This window comes from Poecilia mexicana, unplaced genomic scaffold (assembly GCF_051168715.1).
Source record: "Poecilia mexicana isolate PSO_F unplaced genomic scaffold, ASM5116871v1 scaffold_6, whole genome shotgun sequence".
NCBI lineage: Eukaryota > Metazoa > Chordata > Actinopteri > Cyprinodontiformes > Poeciliidae > Poecilia > Poecilia mexicana.
The window spans coordinates 11,311,913-11,329,166 of NW_028263375.1; positions in this window are offsets into that span (position 1 = coordinate 11,311,913).

Below are 17,254 nucleotides of genomic sequence, written 5' to 3' on the forward strand. Positions count from 1 at the left end.
TTAAGAGGCAACAGTTAGATGGTATCTCCCACCAGCAATGTTGTCACTTCCTTTAATCATTTCTGTTCAATCAATTAATTATGTTTATTTGTATAGCACATTTCAGCAGCAGGGCAGTTCAAAACACTTTATATCATAAAAACAAAAACTGTTGTCTAATGGCAGACACAACACCTGCAGAAAAAGATTGGCTGATGTACCTGCCAATAGACAATTTAGACTACCTAGACAATCTGCATGTATGCAGAGTAGAGACATTGAGATAACGACAAAATATCAATCTTTAAATTTTTGTCTTAACAGTAACATAAATAATCATGATATTTTTGGCACTTTAAATATTTTTTAAATAAACGATTTTTATTTTTATATTTCTAATTCTGTATTACTCCATGACTGGTTATCCCTTCTTTCAAATTCAAAAATACTTCATTGATCCTTGGTCTTCACAGTATATTAGCAGTTCCCAAAGGTGTGCTTCTCTGTATCAAGAGGTCTGATCTATCTCCAGGTATTTGTTTGAGCCAGTCTTCCAGTTTAGGGGTCATTACCCCAAGGGTTTCAGTGACCACAAGCACTACTGTTGCTTTCACCTTCCACATTTTTTGTAATCTCCTAAGACCCAAACTCTCACATGGAGTGCATTATTAATTCATCTATGGGCTGATTGGGACCTAATGATTCCAAAAACAAAGAATTATTGTTTTACATGATATGTGGACAACATTTTTCTCAGAAAAATACTTATTCATTTTAAATCACCATGTTTAGCACCATGGTAAATATATGCAGTTGCTAACTTTTGTAAACTTACACAACAAAAGAAACACTGAACATCTTGAGTCTAACCTGTAATGTGTTATAATCTTCCACCACCACCAAGTCATAAAATAATGGCCTAACATGTGGACACCAGACCCCATCTAGAGCAAAATTTAGTATTGTGGACTAGACAGCCCAAAATAAGTCAACCACTCAAGTTCTAGGAGGATGATGGGGTTTTTTAGCCTTTGGTATTTCTCTAGTTTTTTTCTGTACCTTCTGTTCATTCAGGATAGCTACATCATAACAACTGCTTTGCTCTGCTGCTCAATGATCACCATGTTCAGTTGGTTTGCTTTTCCCATTTTGTCTTCCTGTATATGGAAGGCCCACAGGATCTTAGCTTGTTCGTTTTCTACCACTTTGTGTGGCATTTCCCATTTTAACGAGGTGTGTTCAAGGTTATATTCCCTTCAGATGTTTCTTCACACTATACTGGGTACTTGGTTGTGGCGGTTGTGGTTCTGTCATTGGACTTGCCTTACTATTTGTACAGTGGCTTTCTAAAGTATCCATAGCCCTTGAACTTGAATTTCCAGTTTTGTCACAACTGGAAATATATTTTCACAGAATTTTATGGGAAAGACAAACACAAAGTGGTATATACTTGTGAAGTAGAAACAAAACTAAACATGATTCATAACAGTTTTTACAAATAAAAGCTAAAAAGTGTGGTGTGCAAAAGTGTTCAGCCCCCTTTCCCTGAATGCAGCCAATTGCCTTCAGAAGTTGCCTGATGACTGCAAATGGTAAAAAAAATTCAACTCCTCTATGACTGCCTCAAAAGTTGGCTAAGAGAATATTGGGGAACAAACAGCATCATGAAGTCCACGGAACACACCAGACAGGTCAGGGATAAAGTTGTGGAGAAGCTTAAAGCAGGCTTAGGCCATCTCACAGAGTACTGTTCCACGAATCATCTGGAAATGGAAAGAGCAAATCACACAGCTGTGAACCTACCAAGAAAAGGCCATCCACCTAAACTTACAGGCTGAACAAGAAGAGCACTGATCAGAGATACAGCCAAGAGGTTCATGGTGGCTCTGGATGAAATGCAGAGATATTTCTGAAATGCAGTATAGTATAACTATTAGTCATGCACTGCAAAAATGTGGTTTTATGGAAGAGTGGCAATAGAAAAGCCATTGTATAAAGAAAACTATAAGAAGTCCCATTTGCAGTTTGCCAGAAGCCATATTGGGATACAGCAAAAACGATAAGACAAGACCAAAATTTAACTTTCTGGGAAAAATGCAGAGCACTATTTGTAGTGGAGAACAAACACTGCACATAACTCTGAACACACCTTCCCCACTGACAAAAATGGTGGTGGCAGCATCATGCTCTGAGGGTGCTTCTTTTCTTCAGGGACAGGGAAGAGTGTTAGAGTTGATTGTAAGATGGATTGAGCCAAATACAGGGAAATCTTGGAAGAAAACCTGAACACTCCTGAACCTGGAGTCTGCAAAAGACTTGAGGCTGGGGCAGAGGTTCACCTTCCAGCAGGACAATTACCCTAAACATAAAGCCAGATCTACAATGGAATGGTATAAATAAAAACATATTTCTGTGTTAGAATGGCAAAGTCAAAGTCTAGACATAAACTCAGTGGAGAATCTTTGGCAAGATCTGAAAACTGCTGTCAAGTCAATTTTATTTGTATAGCACATTTCAGCTGCAAGGCAGTTCAAAGTGCTTTACATCAAAGGACTAAAAAGTGATAAAAATAACATACATTTACCTTAAAAAAAGAAAAACAGAAATTAAATTCAAAGTAAAATCAAAATTAAAATCATATACATTAATTATATTGATACATGTACCAATGATTAAGATTTAGAAACAACTGTAAATTGTTGTTTTTTTGGGGGTGGGGGTGGGGGGGTGTTGCCTTGATTTAAAGGAATTCAGCTGTGTTGCAGTTTTCTGTAAGTTTATTCAAGATTTATGGTGCACTGAAGCTAAGTTCTGCTTCAAAATCCTTGGTTCTGGTTCTGAGGATGCAGAGCAGACCAGAATCAACAAACTGTTAGCAGTAGTTTGGTGAAAAAAATGGCTCTCTTATGGTTTATATTTATTTTAATCCACACACTTATTCCACACACGTATTATTCATAATATTTTAAATAAAAAATATTTGATCAAAAATATATATTAATTTCTGTATATTTTTAGGTGCCACATACACCTTTTGTCCAATGTAAGGTTGGACAAAAGGTTGGGTTTAGGCATCCAACTAACCTTTATAAAATATTCAGTCTTATAGCACAGAGTAATCATATTTCCAACTCATCCCCAGTGTAAGAGTTGGCAATTTACACACAATTCATGTGTGTAAACAGCGACGTGAATTAGAAAGACACTGTAGTAATTAGCGGGACCTTCCGGCAGACAACCAATCAGAACAAGAGCTTGTGTGAATATTCATAAGGTCCTGCTATTACACAGAGTTGCCACCGGGGGCACTGTGGCGATACACAAATTATACACAAAATCTGGTTTATGTGTATTAAACGGACATCTCGTTTTTTTTGCATTTTTGGGGTTATTGGACCAATAGAAACCTTTCTACGCTTTTAGATTTTTGTCAAAATTAGCAGGACACCGCCCCTGTCCCGTTAATTCAAAATGTCCTGCTAGTGTTGCGTGTATTCTGACGAAATGTCCTGCTAAACCACATATACCAACGCACACACACACACACACACACACACACACCCACACACCAAGTTATAGAGAAACCAAAACTGGTGTGAATCCCTGCTCTTGCTGGAACAGAACAGCTGGAGTCAGACTTTGGCTCAGGTCTAGGAAAGGAACAGTGTACTTTAAAGGTATCACTTTCCACCTTGAGTTGTTTCAAAATCTACACTATTACCTTGCGAGAGACTTTAAATAGGGGCAGAAAGCCACCTACTAAACCACAGTAAGAGCCGGGTATGCAGTGAGGGAGAAGCTGAAGCATTTTAACAGCACTCATTTGATTCACAATCCTCACAGTGATCCCAGCCAGGGGGAGGGATTTTGAGGTGGGAAGATCAGTAGGCAGGCTTAACTTAAAATGTCAAACGTTTTACTTTGACTTCATGGAAAAAAAAAAAAAAAAGACAGTTCAGAGGGCCCGACAGACCTCATACTACCAAGAGTTTTTCCCCTTCCTACTTAAAACGCAGACACAGACTGGCTCATTCATGGTGCCGAAGCAAAACAACGAGGCGCTTCATCCCTGAAGGCCAGTGATACCTGATCATCTAACTCCCACCAATTAGAGCATTAGGAGAAGTCATTTATTTTGCTCAGGTTGAAGAAGGTGCTAAACTCCATGAACCACACACCCACCCACCCCACCCACCCACGGTAAAGCTGAAATTTCACTCAGATCAGCAGTCAGTCACCCTACAGAAAGAAAGCGGGATATTGATGGCTAAGTGAGATGAGGGTTCTGGAGACGAGGCTCACCACAGCAGACACTGCCACATCCGGGACAACCCAAGAAATGACAACCCCTTTCATAATCACTGAGGGCCTTGTAGGGTTGGAGAACTAGGTGCTATAATTCATTGTATACAACATGCTTATGAACACAAAATTGTGAAATATTCACCAAAAGATGTGCCAGAATTGTGGGAGGTGAAAGGTGATTAACTGACACTCTTGCCTTTTTTGGCAATTGATAGTTAAGTCTTGATTGCCTTCAGTGTCTTATTCAAACCAGAAACACAGCAAGAAGGACAATAAAAAAATGGCTGGTGACCAGAATTAGCTAATTTTCAGCTTCATTTGCTCTTTTCAGTGTATTACTATTTGGAAACAGACATCTGATCATTGTCCGATCATAGCAGACCCTTCCAGATGAATCGATCAACAACACTCTTTGAAGTGGAAACAGCTCAAAGTTAGGAATCTAGTAGTTACTATCTTTAATACTAGGGACCATAATTCATATTAGCACTTTAGGACTAAAGTCAGAGAGAAGTTATTTGAAAAGGAAGTGAACTGTCTGAGCTGAGAGGCAAGATTTTTCACAGACAATATGACATTTGATTCAAGTTAAGTAGCTCCATTTTATGTTTTTGAGCTCTCAACTTATGCCTGGTGGATTTAGAAGTGTTTTAGTTTCTCTGAAACCCTGAGAATTCAAGTTAGGACAGGGTGTCATATCAATGTAGATCAAACTTTAGTTCACTTGAGAAGTCTGAAAATGACCTTTAACCTGTGCTAAACGCAGATGTTCGTGGTTGTTTTCTTTTCAGTGTCAAATTGTTTTGGCTATTGATTCTTGTTTTGATTTCCTTGTGCCCCCGGTGCTTACCATCGGGTCCCCGACTCACGCCTCATCAGCAGCACCTGTGAACATGGTCCCTGTTACAGTAGTCAGGTTGGTGGCTACTATAAGAATCCCAAATATGACTGGCATGGAAAGTAGCTGTGCCACTGAACAATGTTTGGATGGGGTTTGCTAAAACCAAACCAAATATTGCTGTCTGACCAAAGAATATAAATCGGCCAAAATACCCGATGTGTAGAAGGACTGCCATGACAGGTTTGTTTACACTGCTTTTTGGAGCACATGCACTGAAACGTGAGCATGTGGTGGATGTGATGTTCATTAATGAGCCAAAATTCTACATGAGGGAGCTGCATCAAAGTGTAAATAAAACACAGAGAGCACGCTGCTGATTACAGCAAGCTTCTGGCAGAGGGAGTGTGATGGTAAGGGGTGGCACGTCTATCATCATAAACACAAGTCCTGTCATCGCTGTAGGACAGCTCCTATATCTTATGAAACAAGTTTATACAACCAGTGCCAATTCCATATCTATTCCAAACTCAATCCTAACACAACAGCAGTTTATCAGAGTCTATCATTGTGGTGAAAAAGAAGTCTGATCAGAAAATCAACACCTAAATATTTACATTTACATAACTGAAGGAAAATACAGCATGTAAATATAGTGCACATTTACTATTCAGTTATTTTTCAGAAGCTCGGGAGATCAAATATTTTTAAGCAGAGGTCATAGGCCAGAGGCTCATTTTAGAGTTTCTCTACAGTGCTTTCCTCTGATGAAGCATCCCAATCAAATTCCTGACACACATCGAAGGTTAAAAAAAAATAAGAAGCAAGAGATTTCTATGTCTTAAGCATGGAGATGTGCTTGCTTTTGTTTCCATGGTCACCATCTCTCACAAACACACTGTGAAAGAATATAACCTGAGTGATAAACAGCGCCCTCTGCTGGGTAGAATATGTTATTTCGGCAGGGGAGGCAAATTCATCTGAGCGTGTACTTAGATGAAACACTACATAAGACTACAACCATTTTTTTTTAAGTGTAATAATAAGAATAAGAATAAAACTGGGTTTGGTGAAAGTTAAAATTAAGTAGTTTAACTCTACAATCAAATCACAGTTTACATTATTTCTGCAAAATACCAAACATTACCTATAATGAAACAACCTTCAAACAAGAATATCTAAAGCACCTCAATAGTCATGCATTCTCTATATTCTCTATCATAACATCAGATAAATTATGAATATTTCCACCATCAAAGTACACATTTAAATAAAACCAACTGCTTCCATTAAATCATTCCATTATGACATTTCATTCCAGATAATGTCTTGACAAAATGCATACGGAGGCTGTTGTCATGCTGGCAAAAAGCAATCCAAGCAGAACTTTTCTCAGTTTCATTTGAACTGCAGGTGATGGAGAAGACCAAACTGGTCTTGTGTTCATCCCAAATCTAAGAAGAGGACATTAAATACAGAGTTCTGTGGCCACAGCTCCAACAACAACTCCTCCAAACCTCCTCCACTGGAACATTAATCCTCCACGGATAATGAGGTCATTTCATTTTATGATATTGCTTTTTTTTCTTTTCAGTCATTTTGGTAAAATATAATCTAGCTCCTGCAATGGAAAGAAGAACAAATCATAAATTCTGGTCTTCATTTAAAGCCTACGCATACGTATAAAAATGACAGCCCCTCGCCTGGGTGGGAGTGCACAGAAAAGACACGATAAGCTGTGAAACAGACTGGGATGTAGCAGACAACTATACTCTGCCAAAAGCAGCTCTGAGCTTTGCTTCAAGACAATCTGATTGCAGCAGCAGCCGCTCGGCCCTTAAGTGGAAGTGACAGTGTGTCTCGGAGACATGTTACAAGTCAGAGGAAATTGGAGGTAAACAGATAAAAAGAATGCAATCTCTGCTGGAAGCAGCAAGGCACAGGGGGCAGGAAATAAACCTGTATTTAAGCTGATTACCCGAGCAGAGTCCCAGCCCCTTTCAGCGGCTCTGGACCGGCCGGCCTCAGAGCTGCCAATGTTGTTAATTAGAGGTTTGCTGAGGGGAAAAAAGGCAGCCTTGTCAGACTTGCGGCAGTGTTAGTGATGGCTGGCTGGAGGGGGACATGCAGAGCTCTTAATTGGGTCTGTATGCTGTATCAGTGGCTGGCCGGAGCGGTGTTGATGATTGCTGTGAGCAGGTGGCCGTGGTGGCAGCTCCACGCAGGCCATCCCGGGCCAGCCTGTCTGTTCTTGTCAAGACCTGGAACACTGAGCGGACAGCCCCTCCACAACACCTCCCTGGCAACACAATGTAACCCACAGCCATGGAGGACTACTTCCTGACAGTCCAGCCATGGGAAAGAGGAGAAACACATTGCTACTTCTCACAGCATAAAAGGCATGAAACACCAATCATCTTTTCATGTCAAAAATGCAAAGCACAAACTGAATGTATAAACCAGAAATGGGTGAGTTTCCAGACTATGAAATCTGCGGGAGTCCTCTGATGCATGAAAACTATTAAACATGTGCTTTATATAAACATTTTAACAAGACCTGCTGCAAAAGAAAATAAATCACTGACATAATTACAGATTCATTGCAGTTGCTTGCCAGGTGAAAAGACATCAGGTGAAAGACAGTTTAAGATTGGTTAAGTGAGCTTTTGTTAAAATTGAATAAGAAGTTAACAACTTACTTGCAGTAGGTTTTGTCTTTGCATCTTGACTTCATAAAAATTTAGATTGGGTAGTCCTGGAGGCTGAAGATCAAAGCTAATCTAAGTGAGGCCTACAGCCCAAGGTGGGCTTCTAAAACAACTCTGGTTTCAAAAACATCACAGCAGTTTATGTATAACCTTTTTGTCTGAACCTTTTTAACAGTCACTGCCTTTAAAATTGGTGGCTACACATTAGTTATGCATAACATTTTTAGGGTCAAAATGTGGCACAGGGGTCCATTCCTCTAAAGACAAAAGAGATTCACACCTAACAGTCATGGAAGGAGAACTGTAGCTGCTCTTCAAAATGCGAAGGACATGACAATATACCACTCAAATGAGCCAAATGTGCTTTGATCTTCATAAAACCATTACAACAAAATTACTCCTTGTTTAAGCCTGCCCAGAACAATATTCTAAAAAACTTTACAACCACTGGAACTGTGACAAACGAGCCTTGAGGAGGACAAAAGTTAATCTTGCAACTATGCATGTGGGAGGATAATGAGGGGAGTACACAAATCTTGAAAAATATTTTGAGAACTACAGCATTTTTGTGCTTGTGAGCTCATGATTTTACACTAAAATATTTATTTAGGGTCACCTTACATCCAAACAGTATAACAGTGTGAAACCCCACACAAACCTACAGAAGATGTCTGAACCTTGAGAGAATTGGTACTGAAACCACTATGTTGTTCTGTATTTTTACAATATTGAATATTCAGTATTTGTACAATACTGAATAACATAGTATTGTAAGAATACTACATTAGAGCCTTACAATATTAGGAAACCATATGTAAGTTATTTGATCTACACCTTATTTTACACAGATTTAGTTTAGTTTCATGAGAGAAGTTGTTAAACTATTGGAAAATACAAGGTAACAACAGGCCCAAAAGAAACAAAACAAAGAAGATTTGTAATTTTGAACTGTATTTTATTTTATTTTTTCCTTTTTTGTGTTAGTGAATGTCATCATTTTATAGGGGTCAGGGTGTTGCTTTTCTTTTGCTGCAGAGTCTTTTTTTTTTTGACCCAAGTTAGCAGAATTTTCATGATTCATTAGAATTTTGACGAATGCTCTAAATGAAGTGTAAAACAATCTATCATTTGAGGATTTGGCTGAACGGACGCTGTTGAAGCGCATGTGGAATGGCGTTTGCCTGGAAAACGGCAGGAAACAGTAGAATGACATCAATTGTGGCACAGCGCAGGGTCTGCTAAATGAAATGGAGAATTCAATGGGCTTCTTTAGCACCTTCAAATTCGTGGAGTTCAGCTTGAGGAGTCGAGTGGCGAATTTAAAAAGGGGACATATTTCACAAAACCACTTATGAAACTGGAGCTGGGTTGGAATCCAATCAAAACTAACATCGCCCCCTAATATGCACTGACTAATCTGGCAGTCATAAATGTTTTCATTTTTGCTTTTCTCAAAAGGTTACGGGGTCAACCTGAAGAAAAAGCAACATTTTTCTCTTTCCTTTTCATTTATCTGCTCAGGTTTTTGTTTGTGTTGCAGAAGTTGACCTGATCCTACCAACAGATTCCTGAAGGAATATGTGAGTATTTTCTTTTTTTATCTTTATCCTATAAAACCTCTAAACACAATACATCACATGTAATATTTTTGACACTTGAGAAATTAATTCAAAATCCTATCTTTGCCCACTTTCCTTCACTCTGTCAAAACAATCTACACCAGGATTTCTTTGGTCCTCATCCAGTCGCTGAAGCCACAAAAAGGGGAACATTTCCAGACCTTGACCCACCTTACTGGTCTGAGAAACCTACAGCATGCGAAGGCACAGATCCTAGAAAGGTATCATTTGTTACGGCCCGTTCACATGTCAGGAATGTCTCAGTTTGTGCACTTAAAATATCAAACAAGTTGGGTGGCGTTCCAGGGCATCTGTGACGTTCACATCGGCCTATCAAAGCAGACCGGGTTGTCCCTACAATGTTCACTGGCAGCTGTGTCCTCCCTGGCCTTCCTCCACTTTAGCGGTGGGTGTGAAGACCTAACTTTGGAAGTTCCTGTAAATAAATGGTTTTGTCACTGTGCTCTTACATTCCTCTGACCATTGGCCTGGCTCAGTGATACCTGCATGGATAGCCATTCCCATAGGTGACAGCTGATGTAGCCTATTTGAAAAATACACTGACTCATACTAACTATGGTTTCAAATTTGAAAATATTGCTCCATCTTTGAATTTGTTGGAATATAAAATTGATGCAGATTTTTGTTTAGTTTTTTTTTTTTTTGCTTAGCTAACACGTATTCAAACTAGTACAAAATCTACAAGAACTTTGACAAAAATGGCTGACATTGAAAAAAAAAGAAATAAAATCATGAAATGGAAATAAAATCCATCAATTTCTTATACATATTTACACACGAAGGCCAGGTGGGGGGAAAGGATGTGGTTAGACTGGTTTATAATGAACATCTGCACAAATTTGATGTGCTTGATGAAAGCCTTTGAAACTTGCATTTTCCTCAGTAAACCAAAGAAAATATATAAATATTATTATGAAGAAATTTCAAGTGAAACTTTAAAACAGTTTGGTATTGGGATCCTTGTTTTCCTTTAGCCAGAATTTTTCTGGGACATATTTCACAAGTGTTTTGTTCCTTTGTTCTTTTTTTTATTATTTCTAGAGAGGGTCAAGCAGTTTCATTTATTTTAAATCCTACGTTTAGATATTACTCACCACATAAGACAACTGGGCACCAATCTATAAATGAGAATCCTCGCCATTCAAGTAAAGTGAGCTTAGGGACTCACTATTAATGAATCATCGTGCAAGGAAAAAAGGAGCAGAAAAGGAAAACACTGTGGATTTCCTTCTTGCTGGTCTGACATTACAAGGATGTTTAACTTAGAGTACCAAGGGAGGTTAACCATTCACACCAAAACACTTGGGTTGGGAGATTGAAAGAGCACACAAACCACAGAGAAAGAAAAAAGGGAGGAAAACAGGAAAAAGTAATTAATCATGCTACAGCCTGAGAGTCTGGTGGAGGCGTTCTTGAGCTCTGGGTTTGCAAGCTGGTCTCAGGAGGAAGCTCCAGTGTAACATGAACGCTGTACATGGGTGGTCAGCTAGTTTACAAAATTCAGCTGTGAAACAGGCATTTTCTAAAGACCTGGCAGCAAACTCTTTTCTCACCTTTCCCTGACTAAACTGCATCATAACTGCCTAGCCTGACCAAGTAATAGGCAAACTGAGACTCTACCTGAAGGGGACCCCAAAGAGCACTTGATCTCAAACACACATCAGGTCCTCTGGATCCCCTTGACCGACCCTCATGAAAATGGAAAATCAAATTTCTTAATACTGTGAGCAAAAAACAAATACACTTTTGTTATTTTTGAAAAACTAAAAGTTACACCGTTTGTTTCCTTTGTAAGCACCAGCGCTACAGTCACCCAGTGGTGTGCAATTGTGAGCCGGCTCTTTAGAGAGAAAACAGCTGAATATTTTTAATTCATGCTAAAAATATAGATTAACACATAATGTTCACATTGTTCAACCGATATGAATTTCTGTATTTGTTTACAGAAATAAAATTGGTTTTTATTTGGTTAAAAAAAGACATAATAGTTTTCAAGATTTACATTTAGTTGGCTTATTAAAATTCAAACTACTGCACTGCACATACAGTGAAGCAGAACACCAGGCTTACTTCTGATAAAAATTTTGATAACGAGCCATTCCCTGGGTATTGTTTATTATTATGTTTTCACATAATTTTGTTTATTGGTGCAAATTAAATATCTTCTCCAGATGTGGATTTTGTTACAGTTTTGTCCTTATTGCTTGTCTTTAATTTTCTTTTGTGCGCCTCTTAATTAAACTAGAGATATCTGTGTTCCTTTGGCATTTTTATGCCAGTAAACTTCTATTCAAAATGAAACTGGTACTTTAATTTAATTTCTGAACCTCATATGAGGCCCTGAATTTCATGTCATGACCTGAGAAATTCACAAGAAGCTCTACTTTCTGTAGCACAACCTCAATCTGCTGGACATTATTTTAGTTTTTAAAGATCAGCTTAAATCAACCTACTGACATGTCACTTTTGTTCAACTGAAAAGATACAGACAGAAACTTTGATAAGGACCAGGCATAAAAGCTTTTTAAACTACATTAAGTTGACAGATTTACACTGTCATGACTGCTGTGAACACCCAGCTACACACACACGTACGCAGGGCCAAGTGTTGATAGATAAAAACCACACAGCGGGCCATACCGCAGCACTGTGGTTAATCTGGTAATTAACAGCATTATCAATCATGCTCTTTTAGTCAGACTGCCCAAGGGATAAATTTCACTTAGTTCAAAAGGTTTCACTGTGCAAATACAAACTAAAGGGAATTAGATCAATATTCAACATCTGCACCTAACATGTAAATGACCACCACTCTGCACGCTTAATGCATAAATTATGAGCATTTTCTTCCTTCTTCTCGCATTTTACACCGTATGTAACAGTTTCTACTAGTTCTTGATTCTACACTAATGACACAAATATCTAACTTTTCCTTTTGATTCTAATATTTACAGCTCATAAAAAAAATGATCTGGTTTTCATCTCCCTTCGTTCTGGGATTTCTTCCATTCAGCTTACTTCCTGCAGTTAAATTTCAACGGGGCCAATCAGTGAACAGAAGGCGGAGTTGTGAACTAAGATGTTGATTTTCTGCGATGTTTCAGAATTGCAGTCTGCTTGTTGTTTCAGCAATGGCAGCAGAGAAAGTTAGCATAGCCATTCAGTCATTGTTGGCCATGCTTCCAAGTAGAGGACTAACTTTAACAGCCACCTCATTCGGCTCAGTATTTCTCATAGCGTTGAAGTGGTGCACTACATATCCATCCATCCATCCATTTTCTTCCACCCTTGGCTAAATGTTAGCCATGACATATGTAGCAAGCCTTACTAAACTTTAGAAATAGGTACTCAAATAAAATCTTTGTGTCAATTTGTATTTAGTAGAAGGAAGAAATAATTCTATTTGATCTTTAGATGAGCCGATAAAATCACAAAAGGCATAAGTAACAAGCTAATGTCCTACTGTTAATAAACAGGAATGAACTGGGCAGGATGTTTAAAGGTTACAGAGGTTCTTTGATACAAAAGCTCTATCCCATTCCACGACCTTTTACCTTCACTGGACTGGGCTCATGCACACCTCAGTGTAATGTTTTAGAGGAAACGTCCTAAAACCACCCACATATATCCTTTTTCCTATTGTTAAGAAATGTGGATTTAATGATAAAAACAGGCTTTTGTTAGGCACAAACTAATCTAAGTGTAAAGCACTGTTGTCAGAGGACCAAAGCTGAATGGGAAGAAATGTTGGCCATGATGTGGTTTTTTAACAGCTCTGGCTAAAAAAGAAAGCATGGATTCCCCAGAGACTTACTGACCCCAATGAGTCCACGAACTGGTCACCACCTACTTTCATCTTTCGACTCACTTTACAGTCATTATAATCCCTCTTCATGGCCCCTCTCTGGGTAAGGTTACTCTTACCCCCCTAATTCCCTTGATGCATTTGACAAACAGCCCTCTGCCAGAAGACAAGAGGAAAACAGAGTGGTTTTTGTTTGAAGTTTGCATACAGTGCCTTGTTGCAAAAGTATCCATAACCCTTGAACTTTTTCACATTTTGTCATGTTACAAATACCAACTCAAATGTAGCTCTTTGCTATTTTATTTGATGGACCACCAAAATGTACTGCAAGATTGTAAACTACATAGATAAACTATACATACTTTTCAAAATTTCTATTAATGCAAATTTGAGAAATGTTTCTGGATTTTCCTTCACTCTCCTTTACATAGATGATCAATAAAATTCAGCCAATTGCTTTCTGAAGTCAGTCATAGTCTGTTTATATAAATTGTATTTTCAGTTGTTTAGAGAACAACTAAGTTTTTTGGAGTTTGAATTCAAAGGCCTCAGATGTTTGCTAAGTAACTTTTGAACAAACAGCATCATGAAGATTAAGGAACACACCAGACAGACAAACTCATAAAATGTTGTTAGCTTATATTCACATATGCCAATGAGTGATACAACTTTTAATGTGCACTTTTTGTGTAATGCAGCATGGTTTTATTTCATTTAGCATGATTTAACTTCAAAATTTTAGTGATATATTTGTGGCTTCACTACAATCACAAAATGACCCACACCTGTGTACTCTAAACAACCAATCAGAAAGCTGATTTTTTTTAGGCTGTGGTACAAGAAGGATAAAGGACAAAAATTTTCTAAACATTTAAAAAAAAAAAAAAAAAAAAGAAACCCTGAAAACTCAGAGTTTTGCATTGCGATTCTCTATTTTAACTCATTATTGTCTAAATGGTTCTGTTCATTTCAGGTTCTGTGTATGTATTCTTATAGTGTCATAAGACATTGCCATCTTAAGTCATGACACATAAATCCTATGAGGATATACTTACTTTTTAAAATATCTATTTGAGGAATATATTCTGTTATGTGACCTTTTAGAGTCTACAAACTCTACTTCTTTTGTGAAGCTTCCTATAGCAATCAACCCCTGTGCCCCCTGAATCCCAAGAATGTAAAACCGCTAAATATACAAAGAACATGGAAAAATTAGGGAATGTGGGGAACCCACAGCATTCCTCTTTTCATGTGTGTAAGCAGAGACAGGCTTGTCCCCTCTATAGTTCTTTTGTTTCCAGTTGTGCCTGCGTGCTGTATCATTATCAACATCCACATCTGGATGGACTTAGTGAAGAAATCCTATAAAGAACCTAATGGGCTCTTCAAACATTTTTGAAGACTGATTAAGAGCCGTTTCAGATCTTGTTCACAACAATAGGTTCCATATGGGATTTATTTTTGTTCTCACTGATTTTGTTATCTACCCCACTTGCTCCTTTTTACTATTGTGGAAGCGTAGGGGATTTAGGAGGAACTTGACTCCCCATACAGTCAATAAAAAGGTCACAGAAAAAGACCCACATCTGTTAGGCCAAGATAAACAATATCACTACTCGTTTCCACCTTCGATGCAACAAGAACCCTGTATTATTTAAAATAAAAATAAAAATTTAATCTGCTACAGGAAAAACTGTTGAAAAAAAAGGAGAAGTTGTGTAAAATCCTGGCTGCAAAAGTAGGCACACCCTTAAACTAATATGTTGTTCAACTCACTTTTGATTAATTCAGTTTTCCTGGGTACATGCCTTCCATCTGTTACCACAAAGACACTGTAAATATTGTATGTATGTATCAAGAAAATATTGCGGTAGAGTTCAATATTGATTGTCACTCATTTTTGAAAGTGAAACTCAATATAAAATTATACACAAGTATTGCTCAAACATTGATATATCTCCAGCCTTTATTTCTTGTCAGGTTCATGATAATGGCTGAGAGAAAACAAAAGCCCAAGGTTCTGTGCCTCAGAAAATGTAAATATTGTTAAAGAATTACATACTGGAAAACATATGGTGTTGCACCCTAACCAGCTGATTAATTGCTATGGTTACCTGAGACTTACTGGTCTGGTTCAGTAGGCTACACAATCATGGAAAAGACTGTGAAAACAGTGATGTGAGGCTCCAACCAAAAGACTGCTGAATGGGGAAGTTTTTTTCAAAAGGTGCATCAACAAAGTTTTTGTTCAAGGGTGTGCTTGATGGGCATTTTATTTTTCATTTTTGACCTGCTAACAGATTTGTTGTAGTTTTTCAGGTGAATTTTACAAAAATATTTATTACATTAAAAGTATACAAAGTTTTCAAATGAGTTTTATGGCCTCCTTACTTCACAAAAATTTGGTATTTTAACAAGGGTGTGTATATTTTTTACATCTGCTGTTTATAATATGAATCCAGGGCAATTTTACAAGCATTCCTGAAAATGTCCACTGGAAGCTTGAAATGTTCTATCATAGTTAAGTTTATTGTAAATGTATTTTAAGAAATATCTTCAACTTTATAATTCCTGCAACATTTAATAATTTCATGTTTAAATCAAAGCAATTATTAAGAGTCAAGTAAATTATATTTTTACCAGGTGTGTTCCTGATGTGTTATCCAGCACAGTGACCCTCAGCTGTTAACAGGGAAAAGAACGCCACAAACACATGTTAAAAGTTAGGCTGACTTTAACCATAAACTTAACACCTGCCACTTCAAACCTCTCAGAAGTAAAAAGAAAAAAAGATGGCAGGTAATAAATGACAACAAGAAACACTAGTACTAATACACACAAACCTTGTACAGTAGGTTGGGTAGCTGTTATCACCTCAAAGATGTTTTCGTCTTCCAAATATCTTTTTAGCTTAATTGCATAAGACATATGCAAGGTAGGTTCAAATCAGATAACAGCCTAATTTGGTTCAAATGTTTACAGTTGCTTTTCTTGGCAAAATACAAGTAATTCCTTCGTACAAAACTGGTAACGAACAGCGTTTAAAAAAGTTCCCTGCTGAGACAATTTTGGAAAAATTTGAACAACTACTACATTTTCTCGGGCTCTGAGAAAACTGTTGCTGGCAATAGATGGATACAATTTGCCATAAGTATTATTTTGATAATAGTAGTCAAAAATCAATTTTTGGTACTTACCATTCTTAAGGATTGAAAAATGTATGAATTACATGAAGGCGTTGCAATTTAGGGGTCTGTTGAGTAAAGTTACATACCTTCATGCTTGAATTATAACATCTTTCAAAAATTAAACTGGAGCGATTATTTTTCAAGATAAAGCACTTTCTAGTAATATTATAGAAACTAGACATTTGAATGTTTAGTCATCTTGGTTTGATGGGTCAAATAATATTGTTTCACATATATACTGTGTATGTATTTAAATTTGTTTGACTGATTATATTTTATTTTCGGATACTGATGTAAAAGAAAAATTCTAATTAATTGTGTGTTATATATTTTTAAGCTCAAAATTAAATTAATTAGTGTAATCAAACACGCAACTGTTCTCACGAGACGAAGTGGGCAATTACCAAAAACTTGCCACAAGATGTCGCCAAATAGGACTCTTCTCTACTGTAAGCGTTTCCTGTTGGTCGTATTCTTTGCGGTAATGTTGACGGATGAATCTTCTGTTAAACTGACATCAGTTTAAAATCTGTTTTTATATATATATATATATATATATATATATATATATATATATATATATATATATATATATATATATATATATATATATATATATATATATATATTCGATTAACTGTTTAGCTATTATTATTATTATTATTATTATTTTAGACCCTCAGCTAATGTTTTGATAGCTATAATAATTCCAAATTCATGTTTTTGTCTGCCTCTATCTATCAGTGCATTCCATATGAACAATTTGAAAGCCATATGAAGAAAAAAAAAAC